At 29.2% G+C, this 21,262-nt stretch overlaps 2 long non-coding RNA genes across 3 annotated transcripts; one reads left to right on the top strand and one right to left on the bottom strand.

Moving 5' to 3' along the window:
* The first annotated feature begins 6,117 nt into the window (after positions 1–6,117).
* On the top strand, positions 6,118–8,375 carry LOC117133773. Its single transcript, XR_004457788.1, has 2 exons — positions 6,118–7,064; positions 8,137–8,375. It is a non-coding gene; the product is annotated as an uncharacterized LOC117133773 (long non-coding RNA).
* LOC103863623 lies at positions 7,621–16,297 on the bottom strand. Of its 2 annotated transcripts, none has more exons than XR_004457778.1 (3): positions 10,565–16,297; positions 10,115–10,290; positions 7,621–9,985 (listed from the first exon to the last, which is right to left on the bottom strand). It is a non-coding gene; the product is annotated as an uncharacterized LOC103863623 (long non-coding RNA). The 2 variants fall into 2 exon arrangements; XR_632042.3 differs by having other exon boundaries at positions 10,170–10,290; positions 10,565–16,284.
* Between the last annotated feature and the right edge of the window lie 4,965 nt (positions 16,298–21,262).

Below are 21,262 nucleotides of genomic sequence, written 5' to 3'. Positions count from 1 at the left end.
ATGTACACTTTGAAGTTAATGTACTATTATTTCCAATATCCTCTGTCTCCACCAACCAATATTAATTGTTTCTTATAACAAAAATACTAATATATTTGAAAAAGAATCAAAAAGCATAGAAGTTGATTCTGATATGTTATAAAGTAAACTAGGCAAAATATAAGGAAATGGGGCTCCGCGGTGTAATACATTATACACATATGATGATTGATAATTTGATAGTATATAGTATTATATGTCAGCAAAATAAAAAACAACAAGTTGATGAACAAAACACAAAATTCAATTTAGTTTGCATTATATGAGTCCAGAAGATCCACACGACAAAAATATGAGATTGACAGCCTTGATAATATATCTATCATATCAGATTACTCAACTTACCAGCACCATCATCAACATCATCACCATTATCATTGTCATCTTCATTTTTACTGTACGTGTGTATGATAAAGTATAATAGCGTACTTGTGTACAATAAATATGGATGTGTACATGTGTACGGTAAATATGATAGTGTACATAGTAAAACAACCAGAATTTAATCAAGCTAACACTTATCATGAAGCTAGCATGAAAACATATGGACAGATCATGTGTACGGTAAATAAGTTAGTGTACACATGTACAGTTTGAATGTAATGTACACACGATTTTTTTTGATTAATGTTGCAAAATTACGAAAATAACCCTATCTTCTTCCTTAGCCATTGTCGACCAATTTTCGCCTATCTCACCTAATTTCCAGGATTCTTTACATTCTCAACTTGTTTTTCATGTATTTTTACCCAGATGTGATATCTTTTAATCCTAATTCATGGTTTTAATCTTGAAAGTTCAAACAAAAGTGATTTTTTTTTGTTTGTGATTTGTTGAACGATTTGTTCCATAAAAAATATAGCTTGATATATTTCAAAAGATAGATTGAAAAACAAAGACACTGATTATAAAGATATTTTCTTTATAAAAGATTCAGAAAAAATAACATTTATTTTACAAAAGAAATAAGAAACTCAAGAGGAGGAAACAAAGAAGATGATACATGGAACCCAATTCTTTTGTTTGCTAGGAAGAACCGTAATAAAAAGAAAATTAGATTTGAAATAGGAAAAGATTAAGAGAGAGAAGAAGTGGGACCTACTTAGTTATAGTTTATTTTGGTTTCAACTATTAAGCGTAACGAAAAAGAAAAGAAGTTAAAAGAAACTACCTTGGTAGTATAAACTGTCTCATTGTGTAATAAAAAACTTAAAACTGTCTTACAGTGTAATTGTTTCTTTGTTAAAAACCCAACAAGAATGACATTTGCGTTTCAAGCATGTCAGTTTTGCCATTATATACGACCATCCGGTTTTGATTACCGAAAGGTGTTTCTATTTTTTATTTTTTCTGCATCCTTAGGAAGTAGATAATTTTGAAGTCTGGAAAACATCTTGAGAATTTGAATGACCTCCAACTCAATTGACAAGCTTGGCCAAGCTTGTGAGTCTTCTACTATTACAATCAGGTCCTTACAATACATCTCAAATCTCTAACATGTCGGGTGCTGAATCATAATTTCTATTGTCTATCACAACGCTTCCAGTTCAGAATGTAGAGATTATATATTTTACACACTCTTGCAAAGAAAAAATAAGGTAATTAAAAAAGGATTTAATTTGTTGATTTTTTTCGCGCTGAATTAGTTAAAAATACAACAAGCATGACATTTGCGACCATCCGGTTTTGGTTACTGAAAGTCTGAAAGTGTCTATTTTTTTTATTTGCTTCATTTGTTGAGTTTGTCTCTTTGGTTTAAGTTTGTAAGCTTGTATTGATTAAATAAAATACAAATATACAAATTCAGTTTTTAAATATTTTGGACCGAAAACCCAAAAACTACAAAAATTAAGAAAAATGGGTTAAATGGTTAAGAAATTCGAACCCTTTACCTTTCTAAGTATATGTTAGTCAGTAACCAACTGAATTATTTGAAATATACAAAACTAATGTTTGGTTTAAAAAAAACACTGACCTTTTATAGATAAATATCACATATTTCTAACTTAGTTTCAGTTTGTAGATGGAAAAGATGTTGATAGATGCAATATTGACCTACCATTTGAATATACGATGAGCAGTTTATATAAGTTGTCGAAAATCATTTATCAATTATAATTTTAAGAGAAACTTGTTAGGATGTTTTTTCTAGTTTTTTTTTTTTGTAACGCAATGTTTTTTCTAGTTTATTTTCACAAAAATAGTCTTCAAAGAAGAATTTGACCAAAAGAAGTTTTATTAAATGGTAAACATACACTTATACCCTAAGGATAATGTGTGGGATATTGATAGTGGAGTTTCAATTTTTTTAAAAAATAATTAAATATTAAAAATAAAAAAATAAAAACAGACTATTTTGGTTTTTTTATGGCTATTTTGGTGACAAAAACATAAAAATGGCGATTTGAGAGAATTGCCCTGATTTAATCCATATAACAAATTACCAATATATATAAATATTAAAATACATTTTCAGCATTTACTATGTTAAAATAGTTATACTTCTTGTATATATAACAATATATGAATATGTTTTATAATGAAATATGAATATAATCACATAATATCTTATTAATATCTTGATCAAATCATGAGTATACTATGTTTACGAAATTTTTTAAAATCATGTACTATTAATGTATGCTAAATTGAAAATATCTACTAAGAATATTTCAATATTTGGTAAATAAACCATTTTTGAAAACCTAAAATGGTCCTATTAAGAAAAATCACAATAAAAATATTTTAAAATTATCATATATGTAAATAAAATTAGTAAAAAATTAATTATTTATATTCTTACTTATAATTTGAAATATAAAATATGCAGGTCATACTTAAGTTTAAATAATATATAGGATAAAAACAATATAATCTTCAAATATGTTATTTCGCGCATATATCAATTCATTTAATAGTTAAACACAAATATGATAAAATAATATTTAATAAAAAGCAACAAATACATGTGATGGTTTGAAATTTATTGTGTTTGAAAAATTCATACAAATATTTAAATAAATGATTAATGTCAGAAATATATATCACTAGTGACCTAAAACAATTATCTATGTATATAAATGTGAAAACAAATATTGGCCCGATAGCACTGGTCAAGGTCCAATTATATCTAAAAATGTATATCTTGAAAATGTAGCAACACAAATAGTATGGACAACCTAGCAATAGCATATATGGTATACTATATTATCATAAATTAAATGATCTACTTTATTGCTTGCCCTTTGTATGTACTATTCAGTAATGCTCTAGTCAACCTGAACAGATATAAAATAGGACAGATATAAATAATTAATATGATTTATGATCATTTTTTTCTTGCTTGAACAAATAAAATTTAAGACATTGATCACAAAGTTTTAGATGTGAGACAATTACTATTTTTAGTAATTTATAGTCGTTATAAAAATTTTAAAATATAAAATATAAGAAAAAATCTAATTTTTTATTAATGTTTAATATGATTGTGTAATTTTTTTAATAATATAAAATTAAACAAAAAAGAAAGGATAAAAAAATGGTTATCAAATATATATTTGAGGTCAGAGGCTCGGAGCAACTACGGTCTGGCCAACCTTTCTTGCTTTGGACTTATTGATGGTTGTCCTGAGATCCGTCTTGCTTGCTGACACTGTTGCGGCCTTTCGCTTTAGCAAGGCGCGTAGATCCTCGGAGTTCGTCGCGGGAAGGAGAGGCATCAATAAGACGTCTTTGCTTAACCCACATCTGAAATCAAACGTTTCACCGTTTGAGTACCGTTTCCCGTTCAAACAAGAATGACATGGGAAAGTTGGACTTGATCGACCCTCCAGCATCATAGTACCCTCCTGCGAAATGTGGGTAAGAGCTCCCTGGAAACTTGCCATCGTTCAAGCAAGAATCTCCCCGCCAAGACCCGTTATTCCCCTCTGGGAGTTTTCCGGCTGGAACATCAAAACATTTAAAGAGAAGAAGCTTAGTAACATTTACATTCATTTAGTAGCTAGTAATGAATTTAAAATTGATCAAAACTGATTAGCTTACATATTTGGGCATTGAAAAACTTCAATGCCACTGGAATAGCAATGGTGCTATTGTCTTTCGTTAATGGTGGAACGTTGTGGTCGTGAGGCAGAGTCTTCGACAGGGTTATCGCTATGATGCAGGACACAGACAAGACTCCTCCAAGCCATAGTTGGTTTGAGAACCCAACTTTCCTTCATTTCCAGAGAAGGCTGTGTGGCGTCAGCTCAAGTTCCTCAATCTCCATCATTGTCCTATGATTCATCTGAAAAAGAGAGAGCGAGAGAGGTGTTAGTGTTACTGTATATACAACAAGATAGTAAGATCTGAAAGGGAGAGAGCGAGAAAGCTGTTAAGTATATTATGCATAATGCCATTATTATAAATTTTTATTTTACTTTCCTTTTTGTTTCATAATTTTTTGCTTTTAATTTCCTTTATTTTATCATAGTGTTTTCTTAAACTACTAAAATATGGAAATTATATATATATATATATATATATATATATATATATAATTTCGATATTTTATTTAATAACTAATAATGAATATATTTTTTAAAGAAGATAATTTTTAAAATATTTTACCTTAAATAATATAATAAATAATAAAATAAAACAACCAAAAATATTTTCTATATATATGTTTAGATCAAAGATTAAAAGTGGAAACAAAATATTTTTAATAATATAAATCAACCATCAACCCATCTGCTTTATATATTGATCATTTAATATCTTCTTAATGTTACAACTAACTTTAAACTAAATAACTAATAAGAATTAATAATTTATGTTTGTCAATAGATTCAAAAAATGTATATGCTAAAATAATACAATTTTAATTTATTTTTAATATTTTATCAAAAGGATACATAATAAATGACAAAAATTACAAAGATATATTTGCAAATATAAAATAAAAAAATGAAATTTTAATAACATTTAACCTAGATTACATATATAACTAAAATAAAATATATTATTTAAACACTATTTACATATGATATATATATATATATATATATATATATATATGTTTTCACATAAGATAAAATTTCTAAATAAATTAAAATAACTAATAATTGTTATAATGATATATAAATATATTAATTATTTTATATATATTTAAATCTGTGCTGGACAATTGTCTTTGCTACCAACTGCCTAAACACAATATGATCATACTTGCGAGAAGAAGAAGAAAAAGGAAAATGTATTCTTGTTTCTTCTGGAGATTTCTGTGGGAGCCCAGTGTCCTCTTGTCTAAAGTGATAACGGACTCCTTTTCTCTTGACTGTGAAATTATATATTTTACACAAGCTTGCAAAAAAATAATAATCCCCATCACTACATTGATTCTTAGAATCATTAGAGAAATATGTTGGTCTATTTAATTATATAATACTTTTTTTAATAAACTAACAATAAATTCATTATTAATGTATTTTATTATTTCCTTAAATAAAATTTACGGTGGCTGAAGTATATGGCAATTAATGATTTTGAATAATAAAGATTTGATAAAAAAATTAGTGTATCTTCTATCATATTTGTTTAATTTATAACTATTAAATAAATTAAACAACCACAATAATCAAATAATAAAAATTTAGATTTTATGTATATGTTATATTTTGAATTTTTAAAAACGACTATAAATTAATAAAACTATTAAAAACCTCACATTCAAATTTTGTGATCCATAGTTTTAAATTTTTTATGAAAAATTACAAATGATTACAAAATTATATAAGTAAAAATTCTAATTCAATTAATTAATTTAATATATATATCGTTTAAAATTAAAATATAAACCATATAAATACATAAATATTTTAGTTTCAAAATTTACTTTGAACTTTTGATAAAATTTTTGAACGAACATTGACAACATATTTTTTAAAAATATAAATTACTAAAACTATTAATCCCACAATGAAAATTTTGTTATCAGTAATTTAATTTTTTTTAAAGATACAAATGATCAAAAAAATATATGAGTAGAAATCATCCTTTAATAGACATTAATATTAAAAATATACTATGCATGTTAGTATCATTTAAATTTAATTACATATCTTATCAAATATAAAAAAATATTTTTTGGATTAATAAAATTGATTTATATGTTCACACCAATTTAATTATATATCTAATAGTTACCGACTTTTAATTATTCAATATATATTTATTATTTTATAATATGTAAAAATATTTAATACATAAAATAATTTTTATATATAATGTTCATCCCGCGCAAGGCGCATGTCTTAACCTAACCTAGTAAGGTAATTAAAAGAGGATTAGTTTGTTGATTTTTTTTTTCGCGCTGAATTAGTTAAAAATACAACAAGCATGACATTTGAGACCATCCGGTTTTGTTTACTGAAAATGTCTATTTTTTATTTGCTTCATTTGTTGAGTTTGTCTCTTTGGTTTAAGTCTGTAAGCATGTATTGATTAAATAAAATACAAATATACAGATCCAATTTTTAAATATTTTGGGCCGAAAACCCAAAAACTACAAAAATAAAGAAAATGGGTTAAATGGTTAAGAAATTCGAACCCTTTACCTTTCTAAGTATATGTTAGTCAGTAACCAACTGAATTATTTGAAATATAACAAACTAATGTTTGGTTTTTAAAAAACACTGACATTTTATGGGGAAATTTTACTTTTACACTTTATTTGATACCACTATTCACTTTACCACCAATTTAGGGACATTTTCATTTTAATGAACAAAAGACAATAGTACCCCTTACCTTATCTTCTCCTCAATCATCGACTTTTCCTCTCTCTTTTCGAGATTCATCTTCTCTCGGACTTACCGTCGAGATCCGCCGTCTCCGTCGAAATCCACCGTCTCCGTCGAGATCCGCTGTCTCCGTCGAGATCCCACATCTCTCTCTCTCACGCAACCGGCGACGAAAGCGGATTACAGAGAATCGCGACTCAAAGCCTTCAAATGTTGATTCCTGTTCAAGATTCACAACTCGTATGTCTCTAATTCTTGTATTCTTTTGTTTGTTTCGAGTAAATATTTGATTTTGTTCTTTCTCTTATCAAAAAATCAAACAGGTTTGCATTAGACTTCTCATTTGAACATGTTGATCTAAGAGAAACAATTTCCATAGTGAACAATATTGAGTTTTGACAACTTAAAACCCTTTATAAATCTGGGTTTCAAGTAATTTTAGGGGTTTCTCCTTTCTGTTATCCAAAAATAGAATACGGTTAATTTGGACTTGTCATTTGAATGGTCCCTGCTAAGAGAGAGATTTTTCGATAGTGAACACTGTATATTAAGGAATTATAACCCTTTATAAATTTGGGTTTTAGGATATTGTTGATAATACAATTCAACGATTTACAAGATTTTATAAAAGAAGTTTTTAACAAGAGTTCATCGCATATGTCTATAGGACAACATATAAATGTGTGAACTAAAGAAGTCTTGTGTTGTGTTATCCTATATTATTTGTAAGACTGTTGTCGAAATACATGAACACTATGCTTGGATAAGGTATCTTTAAGCCATGATTAGAAGTTCATATCTTCCTTTTATTAAGTTCATATCATTTTTGCTTTAGACTTCTTATTTGAACATGTCGATTTAAGAGAAACAGTTTAGATAGTGAACATTGAGTTTTTTGACAACTTAAAATCCTTTATAAATCTGGGTTTCAAGTAATTTTAGGATTTTCTTCCTTCTGTTTATCCAAAAATAGAATACGGTTGATTTGGACTTGTCATCTGAATAGTTCCGGCTAAGAGAGAGATTTTCCGATAGTACACTGCATAATAAGGAATTATAACCCTTTATAAATCTGTATTTTAGGATATTGTTGATAATACAGCTCAACGATTTACAAGGTTTTATAAAAGAAGTTCATAAACAAGAATTCATCATATATGTCTATAGAACAACATATAAACGTGTGAACTCGAGAAGTCTTGTGCTGTGTTATTTGTAAGACTGTTACCGAAACACATGAACATTATGCTTGGATAAGGTATCTTTAGACCACGATTAAAAGTTAACATCATCTTTTTATTTCGTCTTGCAGTTAGATAGCAATGAATCTTGCACATCTTCATGATTGCCTCCAAGGATTTATGAAGTTGGAACAGAACCACTAGACAATCCAAAAGTGATTATCCAATCGGTGTCTTGGTCAATAATGTTAAGTGTTTTATAAAAGATTATAAATGTAGTTTTATAGGTGTTTATAAATTTATAAATTAGAGAGACTTATAATATGTTGTTTATTCTTTGTTACATCTTGTTGTTAATATATTATTTGGATTCTCTGAGGAATACAAATATTTGGTGACCCCAACACATCCTGATCTTGATGACATGGATTTTTACATTGTTGTGCAATTAGTCAACAAGGATATAAAAAGAAGAAAAGCTAATGGGAACGAAGATTTGTGGCTTAGTTTTTGCAGCATATGATGTAGGGTAATAACACATGAAAGAAGATAAAAATGAAGAGAAAAGAAAGCTTAAGAGCAAATAAAAGTTTATAAATAATTTATAAAAATATATAAAACAGTATGTAAAGTTTATAAGCTATTTATAAAGGTTTATATATTATTTGTAAGAGTCTCAAAACAATTTATAAAGGATTATAAAACAATTAATAAAGTCTATAAACCATTTATAATTGTTTATAAAAACGTTATGAAAGTTTATAAGCAATTAATATAGTTTATGGATTCAATTTATAAGGTTTATAGGTTTAGGAACCAATTAGAAAGTCTCTTAAATCATTTATAAGAGTCTACAGTAATTTATAAGGACTTATAAAAACAATTAGAAGAGTTTGTAAAATTGTTTATAAGGGTTTATAAGGATATATAAATAATTAATAAGAGTTTATAAATCATTTATAAAATTTACTAAAAACAATTTCTGAATTTTATAAACCTTTTAAAAAGGTTTACAAATTTTTTGTAAGAGTCTATAAACCATTTATAAAGGCTTATAAAACAATTTATAAGAGTATGTAAAATAGTTTATAAGGATTTATATGTAAATAATTAATAACTGTTTATAAATCATTTATAAATGTTTATAAAGACAATACATAAATTTTATAAACCATTTATAAGGGTATATAAATTATTTATAAAGAATCTATAAACTTTTTATAGAGGGTATATAAACAATTTGTTTGTTCATGGCTTTATAAAGTATATCTTTTGTCTGTATTTTAATCATTTGATATGGAATCCTTACTTACCTTCATAATTTAGACACTAAAAACATCTGAACGACATGTTTCTTTACTTGAATTCTGGTACAATGTGTTATTTCTCTTCTTGTTCTCTCTTCCGTATAAGTTTCCCTTCATGTAACCCATTTGGTCACATAAAATATTGGCACAAAATCTAGACCATTCAACGTCAACCTAACCAAGCTTGATTTCTATTACAAGAAACAAAATGTAGTAAAAATGAGTAGTCTCAATTACTTAGCCACAGAATAACAGGCCATTTCATGGAAAGAGCAAGACTATGAGCTGAAAGGACTATATAAGGCTCTCATCTGAACATTAGAGATAATTCCTTGTTCTCAACCAAAAGTTGTCATTTCAAACATAATCTGAGAACATCAAGGTTTCTCTACATCACACTCTTCTATTTTGAAAAAAAAAAACGATTGCAGCCAAACTCACTTAGACGTCCAACTAACCTCTTCAAATTTGCAAGTCTTAGGAGAGATATACGATTGTTTTAGTATAAGAGATGTCTGAAGAAGATGAGAGAGAAGATGGTGTTAAGAAGCCAACTCTGCAACTTTTATAAAGCTTTATAAATCTGCAATTCTTTGATCTCACAAACCACGTCCTTGTTCTGAGTCCCTCTTACTTCTTCAAACAGCTCACCAACCTCGTCGATCTTCAAAATCTGGACACAACCCAGTCACATATTATTCCTACGCATAAGCACTCACTTCCAAAAACAAGATTCTCTGTAATTTAACTCAGAAATGTGCACTTCAAAGTTCAAACACGTCAATTAGATTTGGAGTTTTACATAGATTCAATTGAACTAATTTACTCACTTGAACTCGGAAATCAAATCCACTGACACAAACTATCTTTAAGTTTGTCGATCGTGTTCACCGGAGCTTGTTGGTGTTCACCAGAGCGAGATTTGGTCGGATCAATTGGATATGGTCACTGGAGCGTCGTTGGTTCAATCATCATAACCTGATTATAAGAAATATAGGGATCAAGGAAGGAATAGAAAACATTCAACACAAAAAAAAACTCAAAACAAGAAAGATCAACAAAGACATATCAAAAACGATAATACATAAGCACTACTTTCTTCGCTGATAAATATTTATAAGATTTTATAAACTTGAAATTTGAAAACTTCACGAGAAAAACTCCGTCTTCCTTCACAGAAACATATCGATTTTGAGAAACAAAAGTTACAATTACAGAAAGAGACGAAAATCAACATCTATTATCCTTAGACCTTTGTTAGCGTTTCTTAGCGTCGTGAGAGAGATCGCCGTAGCTTCGTCGGATCTCGCCGCAGCTTCGTACGTCTCGCCGTAGCTTCGTCGGATCTCTTCGTAGATTCATCGAATCTCGCCGTAGCTTCGTCGGATCTCGCCGGACAACTCTGCAGAGTCGTCCAATCTCGCCGGAGCTCGTCACCGCCGAAATCCGTCGCCGATTTGAATCTGAGATGATGAGATTTAATTATCATGAGATGTAGGAGAGAAGAGTTAGTCTTAGGTTTAATTAGTTAGGGGTATAAAGGTACTTTGCCAATTAAAATTTTAATGGTAAAATTGATTAAGGTATAAATGAAAAGTGGTATCTCAAAAGTGCTATTTTTGGCAATTCCCCACCTTTTATAGATAAAGATCACATATTTCTAACTTAGTTTCAGTTTATAGATGCAAAAGATGTAGATAGATGCAATATTGACCTACCATTTGAATATACGATGAGCAGTTTATATAAGTTGTTGAAAATCATTTATCAATTATAATTTTAAGAGAAAATTTTTAGGATGTTTTTTCTAGTTTATTTTCACAAAAATAATCTTCAAAGAAAAATTTGACCAAAATAAGTTTTATTAAATGGTAAATAATGGGTGGGATATTGATAGTGGAGTTTCAATTTTTTTAAAAAATAATTAAATATTAATAATAAAAAATAAAAACAGACTATTTTGGTTTTTTATGGCTATTTTGGTGACAAAAATATAAAAATGACGATTTGAGAGAATTGTCCTGATTTAATCCAGATAACAAATTACCAATATATATATAAATATTAAAATACATTTTCAGCATTTACTTTGTTAAAATAGTTATACTTCTTGTATATATAACAATATATGAATATGTTTTATAATGAAATATGAATATAATCACATAATATCTTATTAATATCTTAATTAAATCATGAGTTTACTATGTTTACGAAATTTTTTTAAAATCATGTACTATTAATGTATGCTAAAGTGAAAATATCTACTAAGAATATTTCAATATTTGGTAAATAAACCATTTTTGAAAACCTAAAATGGTCCTATTAAGGAAAATCACAATAAAAATATTTTAAAATTATCATATATGTAAATAAAATTAGTAAATAATTAATTATTTATATTATTACTTATAAGTTGAAATATAAAATATGCCGGTAATACTTTAGTTTAAATAATATATAGGATAAAAACAATATAATCTTCAAATATGTTATTTCACACATATATCAATTCATCTAATAGTTAAACACAAATATGATAAAATAATATATAATAAAAAGCAACAAATACATGTGATGGTTTGAAATTTGTGTTTGAAAAATTCATACAAATATTTAAATAAATGATTAATGCCAGAAATATATATCACTAGTGACCTAAAACAATTATCTATGTATATAAATGTGAAAACAAATATTCGCCCGATAGCACTGGTCAAGGTCCAATTATATCTAAAAATGTATATCTTGAAAATGTAGCAACATAAATAGTATGGACAACCTAGCAATAGCATATATGGTATACTATATTATCATAAATTAAATGATCTACTTTATTGCTTGCCCTTTGTAGTATACAGTAATGCTCTAATCAACTGGAACATATATAAAATAGGACATTGAAGTCAAGGATACTATGTGTTTTCATGCACCATGTGTAGTAAATGGTTTTTAAATTTAAATCATATTTAAAAATATTTTTTTATTAATGTTTTTCGATTTTATTATTTTTACCAATATTTTAATATATATCTTATTTAATTAAACATAAATTTAAGATAAAAATAATTTATTTATTTAAAATTATATTTAAGAATATATATGTATATATTTAAAATTATAATCTTATATAGATTTTTCTATCTATATATTTTGGTTAAATATATTTTAAATCAATTTGTATAAAATTAATGAAAAATTGATATAAAATTGTATAATTATCACAAATCAAAACTAAACAATATTTATAAAATTTGTAGATATATAAGAAACTAATTACTTTACGATAAAATTTTATTTTTAGAAAAACTGTAATTTCTTTTTGAAAGCTTTAGTAATAAAAGTTGTATAATTATAAAGATAAAATTAAATAATTTTTCAAATTTTTAATGTTATATTTGAATATATTTATTTTAATGATGATGTATGAATTGTTACCATATTCTAAAAATTTTACCAAAAATAAATATCAACATTAAATGTAATGTATGAGTTATTACTATATTATAAAAAATTACCAATAATGTTAGTTTTTGAATAATACCACGTATATAGTACAAGATACTATAAAAGTACATGATATCACTCAAATTACACTTTGAGCAACTTTACTCTCTCAAATAAGAGATTAAGTTGTAGTATTTAAGAAACAAATTCATAGGGAGCGTGGACACACAATAGACTTTAGCAATTAAGGTTAAGCTAGACAATCAATATTAAAACAGTTAGCATGATGAATAAGGCAATTGTTCGATTGATTGATTGACGTTTGTAAACAATAACGAAGAAACGCTAGATCTAGGGATCTATCAATCAAGAGATTCAATACTAAAATCAAGGATACAAAGGGGTTTATAGGTTCAATTCTAGATCTCTGTTTAAATAAGTAAGTAATCCAGCTTCTGAATGCAATTACTAATCAGATGTCTAAATCATATGTTTCAGCTGTTGCGTGTGAACAAGGAGCGAGCGTCGATCGATGTTATGGCCAGAGTGTCGATCAATGCTTCTTTAGACAAGCATTAACGATCTAATCGATTATGTTCAACTAAACTCTAGACCAACTGTCGTATGCGCCTAAGGTATCTAATTCACTCAGGGTTCGGGTTCCGTTAATCAATTGCACTTTTGTGCCTCTCAATTGTCCTATGATTCTAGGTTCAAACAATCAGTCACACTGCCGTGCTATTCTAACTATTCCAGATCCTATTATTACAAGCTACCCTAGTGTATAAATCAGTAAACAACCCTACCAATCGTAACAGATTATTAGTATGATATTAAGCTCATAAAATCCCTAAATTTAACATACATGATAGAAGAAACAAAAAGCATAGTCTATATAAATAATAGAATATAAATTAAAGGTAAAACCAATGGAGTTCCAAACAATATATGAAGGAGAATTGATCTTCTCTCCAACCCTGAAACTGGAGTAATTAATAAAAGCGAAGTAGTCAACAATGGCTTAGAAAATACATTCAGTAGGGTTCTGAATCATCCAGCGATATTATGATAACTTGTGGTAACGTATGGGCTTAAGTCGGTCATGAAATAGGCTCAGCCCGTCTTCTGGGATCACCATCGATCGACACGAAGGCTGTCGTCGATCGACAATCACTCATCTCCTCGACAACTTCCTCTCGCGAGATAGACGTACAACTCTTCAGTAAATTGGACGTAACTTCTGCTATAGGATGCTGACTGACCTCAAACCGGTGGCATTGGGAAGCTAACCAAAAGCTATATCCTTTGTCAAATATGGGCTCACTCGCACTGTGGGAAGGTCTCCATCCATAGCTAGACATCTGAAGCGTTTGTGCAGTTCTGCACCTCAAAAAGCTCTAAAATCATCAAAGTTCTCCAAAATATACACGAACCTAAAAACACTATAAAATATACTCCAAATACATATAATATACTATAAATATGTCATATACCATTGTCTGAAAGTGGTAAAATCCATAGTATATCAATACATAAACTTTAATAAAAGGTAATTGAAATATATAATAATTTAACAAAAAATGTGGTCTTGATGTTAGTCCAGGATGTAAGAGATCTTGGTGGTAACTGCTTAAGCCAGTGCGAAGCGTCTCCAGTGAGTGTGTACTTGAAGAGCTTGAAAAACAAATAGTCCTCAGGGACTCCATTGGCTTTAATGGCAGAAACCAAATCATTGAACCGCTCCAATTGGTCCATAGGATGCTCGTGTGGGAGACCACAATAAGATGTTTGTCCCACAAGTGTAATGTACTAAGGCCTCAGCTTTTAATTGTTCATCTGGATAGCTGGGGGACGAATAGCAGACCTGTTGGTGTAATATTGATCTGGACGGTTGTAGTCAGCCAACGTTCTGGGTCGAGCAGCATGTATGTTATCATCACCTATAGACTTAGCATTGGCTGCAGTGGTTTCAGCATCATGATCATGGATTACAGCCCCCAGGTCGTCTAATCTATAACCTTCTGCATTACGCAGATAACCCTCATGGTCATGTAGGTCTCCATTCTCGTCTCTCATCAGAACAAGAGTCGCAACCATATCTCGCGGATGAATGTCGATCAATGTTCGGATAGAAGTGTCAATCGGCGGTAGCTCACGAGTGTCAGTCGACGGGTCTGATTTGTTGTCGATCGATGCGGCGCATTTCTCCTTGTGTATTATGCGTTCTAAGCGTGTGGGATCTGAGAATAGCAACAAATATTCCTTGTTGCTTCTGGTACTGCTGAGCATGCACCTGAAAGAAATCAAGAAAACAATTTATGAAAAAAATCAGCAACAAGAAAACCTAGACTAAATTTAACTAATAAGATCTAATGGCGATCAAAGCTCCCCGGCAACGGAGCCAAATTTGATATCACTTAAATTACCCCAAGGAGTGATTTTTACTCTCTTAAATAAGAGTTTCAGTCAAAATACTTCGGGATTGAATCCATAAGGAGCTAGGGCACACAATAGATCCAAATCAGTTTATGATTAAGCTAGGCAAACAGAGTAAATCAATAAACAGCAGAGGCGAACAAGGTAATTGTTCAGTTGATTGATTGATTGAGCTTGTAAACAATGATGAGAAAGCAGCTAGATCTAGGGTTTCAGGTAATCAAGATTATAGTGATATATAATGCTTAGGTTGTCAATCCTAGAACTCGAATTCTAATGAAAAAGTATTCTCGCTTCCGCATGTGAATAATTCCTATTGACTAAGTGCAATACCTCAGCTTCCGCTTGTTGATACGGATCGAATGTGGATCGTTGCTATGAGATTAGCGTCGATTGATGTTTCCTCAGGCAAGCTTTAGCGAGTCGATCGATAGGTTCACTACTCTTAACTAAATCATCTATCGCTTGTTTCTAGCAATCCTAGCTCAAGGGAATCTGTTATGGTGCAGAACCTACCATCGTAGTTGTCCACAATCCTAAAATCAAGGTTCTAGTTAGCTACTCCAAAACATAAGAATTACAAGAAATTCCTTGAAGGATGTCTATCACCTTAGCAGTTATATAGTTTGGGCTAATCCGTCATAACCTTATTTAAACCCTAAATCTAAAAAGTAAATCACTCAGACATAGCAAAGCGAAATATAGCAATAATTTGAATAAGATGAATAAATAGAATAGAGTAGAAAAACTGGAGTTCCAATACAGAGCTCTGAATGAGTCTTGATCTTCTCTTTTTTTTTGAACAACTTAATAATATAAAGATCAAATGGCCTCAGGCCTAGGTTGTGACAGAGTGAAAGAGACAAGCCTTAGCTAACATATCAGAAGATCCATTTTTTTCTCTTGGTACAAAGGAAATACATCAAAAGGAGAAAAATGATGATAGAACTTCGATGTCCGATAGAGCTCTGTAGAGGTTCATCGGCTTTGAAATCGAGTTGATCGTTTTGACAAGCGAAAGAGAGTCTGAGTGAAGCCAGATATTGGTGATGCCGATGTGATGTGTGTGGGAGAGTGCTTTCCGAAATGCTAACACTTCCGCCATGAGAGCCGACGAGACCCGAGTTTGGAACTTGCATCCATCCGAAGGAGAAGAAGAAGTGTCGAAGATCCAAGCAAGACCCGCATCTAGGGTCTCCTTCTTCCAGGCTGCATCAGTGTTGCATGTCACTGTACCGAGAGAAGGAGACGGGGGTCTTCCTGCAATCTGGGTATTCTTCGGCGATTTCAAGTTGGGGTCTTGCGCCTGTAACCACTCTGTCTCCAAATAGGGCTATTCTGGCAGTGGCTTGCACAGAGGCTGGGCGCGATTGAAAGATAAGCAGATTTCTTGTAGTCCAAATGTGTTTGCTATGATTCAAAGATAAGCAGATTTCTTGGATCTTCTCTCCAAGATATTAAAAACCCTAAATATGTTTGCTGTGAATATGAAAGTTTGAAAAGTATATGTTGCCAAGACAATGGCAGAGCATATAAATATTAGGTTAAAGTCGGTAAGAGGTATTTCTGTAATTGTTGTGGGAATTGGGATATAAGTTGGTTGAGAACCAAGTCGGGCCTTGCTCGTTTTGCTTTCGATAGACGACACGGGATGTTTATCGATCGATGTGTGACTCTGATTGTCGACTCTGGATTGGTTCGACGGACAGCTACGAGTTTCTTCTAGCTTTATCTCCAAATTTCTCCATAATCACCACATTGCTCCAAAACACTCTTAAACCTGTAGATACTCTAAGGGTATGAATGGTGACCAGGGAAAGGCGAGGAATAATGCATTTCCTAACGTTCCTAAAAAAATACCATTCAGAAGGCATAATAATTCCCTCTCATTTCCTTTCATTCCTTTTTTTGTAGAGAATTAAAGAACAAAATTATTCCTTGTCAAATTTGATAAGGAGCAACCATTTCTTTTCATTCCTGTTATTTTATTCCCGTACATTCTTTTTTTATTCGTTCCTCTTGTTTCCCGAATGGTCACCAGTCAGACCCTAAAAAGATTCCTAAACATAATAAATTGATTGCAAACACTTATATAACATGACTAAAAACTGGTAAAATCCATGGTATATCAAAAATACATCGTAATAATTCAAAATAACTAATACAATGCTATAATATTTGAGTTGATTACACTAAGGGACACTTTTTGACTTTCTATTACACCTAAACACTTCTTGCATGTGACACACTTTATTGTGTGCCAGCGATAGATTGTGAACAATTTTGCCCTTAATGGAAACCACGATTGTGGATGGGTGATTTATGGACGAGTGATACGTGGTTGGATGATTTGTGGACGGGTGATATGTGGATGAGTGATGAGTAATGTGTGGACATGTGATGTTAATATGTTTATAGTAGATAACATGGACAAACTCTCTGTTTTGATTCCATAAAACTATACAATAATACGTGGACATAATAGACTCATGTACTAAAATTATACCATAAAACGTGGACACGGGTTCTCTTATCTCCAACACAAGCACTTGGCTTCTTCAGCCCAATTGATAAATTATCTACAATTTAACTTCAATCAAGATGAGAAAGAGATGATATTCTGAGTATGAGCAGAGAGAAAAATCAAAGAAGCGTTTACCTTCTGTCGGAGAGTAATAGATCTTGCATGTCAGAGATTTCTGATCTAAGGAATTTGCACTTTTTCATGATGTGGATGGATGTAAATTTTATTAGAGTTGAATTTAGATCCCGAGATGATGAATAGAATCGAATGCATATTGTCCATGTCTACAACTAGTTTATAATTCTGTTAAGATGTCCATATCTACAACTAATTTATAATTTTGTTATTCACGCTTTGGTGTACACGTCCATATTTAGTTTTGTTTACACATTAATATATATATATATATATATATATGAATATGGATCTTAAAAGATAGAGAATTTTATATATAGTTTATTATGACAATTATTTTTGTTTAATATATTTCAGAACTTAAGATAAAAGTAAAAAAAAAACATAAAGTAGAATAAGAAAAATAATAAAATGAAATAAGAAGAGGAGAGATTTTCTTCAGTTTAGGGTCATAAGAATCTTTTTGACACGAGAAAGTGTGTCTCAAGTGATAAATGTCCTGTAGTGTAATTTAAATGTGGAAAAATGTCTCTAAAGTAAAAAAAATTGGGATATTCTGATAATATATCATCTTCAGATAGGAACCAGAATAGAACTGATACTCAAGGGTCTCGGAGTGCATCATCAAATATGATAAAACTAGGTTAAGACATGCGCCTTGCGTGGGAAAAACATTATATATATACATTATTTTAGGTATTATATGTTTTTTACATATTATGACAAATAAATATATATTGAATAATTAAAAATTAAATAATTATTACATATATAATTAAATTAGTGTAGACATATAAATTTTATTAATCCAAACAATTGTTTTTTCTATTTGATAGGATATATAGTTAAATTTAAATGATATTAACGTATATAGTATATTTTTAATATTATGTCTATGAAATGATGCTCTCTACTCATATGTTTTTCTTTATCATTTATATATTTTATAGCAAAAATAAATAAATTACTGATAACAAAAAATTTATTGTGGGATTAATAGTCATAACCATTTATATTTTTTAAAAATTTAGTTGTTAATGTTTGTTCAAAGCATTTATCGAAAAAAACTTGTTCAACTTAAATTTAAAAATTAAAATATTTATGTATTTTATATGGTATATAGTTTAATTTAAAATTATATATATATATATATATATATATATCTTTTAATCTTAATAATTAATTAAATTATACTTTTTACTTATATGATTTTGTAATCATTTGTATCTTGTCATACCAAAATTTTTAAACTAGGATCACAAAATTTGAACGTGATTTTAACAATTTTTTTAATTTCTATTCGTTTTTAAAAATTCAATATATAACATATACAAAAAAAATCTAAATTTTTATCATATAGTTAATATGGTTGTTTAATTTATTTTAATAGTTTAAAATTAAACAAATATGATAGAAGATAAACTAATTTTTATCAAATCTTTGTTATTCAAAATCATTAATTGTCATATATATATTTTAGTAATATTAGGAAATTCTGTAACTTTTATTTAAGGAAATAATAGAAAACATTAATAATGAATTTATGGTTACTTTAATTAAAAACTTATTATATAATTAGATGGACCAACCTATTTTCTAAAGATTCTAGGAATAATCCTAGTGATGACACGTGGATACAAAAGAAGTTGTAATATTTTTCTATTAATATATAGGGGATAGCCAAAACCGAACCAATAGTATTTCGGATAGATTCTGGTTTGAGTTTTTTTTATCTTAGTAAAATGTAATACCAAAAACTCAAACGACCCAATAAAATGGATTCACTTTAGGTTTGGTTATGATTATTTACCCTATTGGGTATTGCACTCCTAGACTATCAGTTTGGTTTCGGTTCCTAGCCAAGAACTGATCATATATACCCAAATAATTCAAACTTTATATGTATCATATTAGTTATTTACTCCAAACTGTTAGTATTTAGAGTATTTTTAGTTTTTTCTTGGGTTTGAATATATTTTTAGGTTTTAATTATATTTTAAAATTTTGGGTCTCTTCAGTTTTTTTTTAATATCAATTATAATTTCAGATTTTTGTTATATTTTTGAGGTTCCTTATTATTTTCCAAAATTAAATTTAGACTTATGACCTAAAGCTAAGAATTTATAATTGAGATTAATAGTTTATTCATGGGTCAAATTCTCAAATACTCTTATAACTAATTTTTTTATCACATACTCTCACTTAATTTCATATATTTTCTGCACTATAATAAATTAAGATAATTACAGTTTTCCAGTTATGCTTTTCCCCCAGTTTCAAAATTTCAAAATTTGAATCTCATAACTGATTTTTTATTTTAAATTTTGATAATAGTTTTAATTCTCGAGGTACAACTTGGTAAACCTTAAATCCTAGTTATACCAAATTCTAACTTGACAATGGTACAACTTGGTATAATTAGGTTCTAGCTTTACAAAGTTGTTACCTAGACAATGATACAACTTGGTATAAGTAAATCCTAATTATACTAAGTTATACAGTTTTCCTCGAAAGATAGTATAACTTGATAAAACTGTTTTTTTTTCTTTCTTATATTTTTACTTTTGGGGTTTTCATATGTGCTTGTAACTTCATAATTTGTAGATGTGAAGGAAATAGAATTAGAAGAAGAGAAAATCGACGAAGAAAAAAAAAATCAAAGAAGAAGAAATCGAAGAAGATGAAAAACCTTAATAATGCTAGAAGGAGTAAGAGAAGATTGATCTGGAATTCTAAGGAACAAAAGGGAAAATCGAAGTAAAATCAGAGAACAAGAGAAGAAAAGTGATGAATAAGTAGAAAAAATCGCAACAAAAAGGAAGATGAGGTAAGACAATAGAAGAAAAATGAGGAAAATCCCAGATGAAAAAATGAAAGAAGAAGGAAATGAAAAAAATGAAATGGTTGTAAATAATTTAATTAGTTAAGTGATAACAAGGTTTTCATCACTTTTGCATTAAATATAAATCAAAATTAAATATATTTCAGAGGAGGAGTATTTGAGCATTTTTAATTATGAGGAAGAGTATCTCCGCATATGATCCTTTTTTCATATCTAAACTAACATGGACTGAGAAAGCACTTACCTCTACTTAGAAAATATGCTAATAAATATTCAAACTCAAAATATTTACATATGGCATATAAATTTGTCATAAAAACGACTCCTTATTATTTCATGCCACGAGCCATCAAAATTTGGTTGTTTGATGAGGCCCAGAAAATGCCTAGTCGATCTTGAACTAGTCTGATCCGAATATTGGTCTAGCCGGTTTGACCAGAATCATATTCTGGCATATTGTTGAGAGTAATGGTCAAAGAAATATCATCTCGAGGGGGCGAGTAAGAATATAAGCTCTCACATTAATAGTTTCAATGAGACATGAGTAGTATAAATGACTTGGGCTA

This window comes from Brassica rapa, chromosome A04 (assembly GCF_000309985.2).
Source record: "Brassica rapa cultivar Chiifu-401-42 chromosome A04, CAAS_Brap_v3.01, whole genome shotgun sequence".
NCBI classification, from domain to species: domain Eukaryota; kingdom Viridiplantae; phylum Streptophyta; class Magnoliopsida; order Brassicales; family Brassicaceae; genus Brassica; species Brassica rapa.
This window is presented reverse-complemented; position numbering and strand designations above follow the sequence as displayed.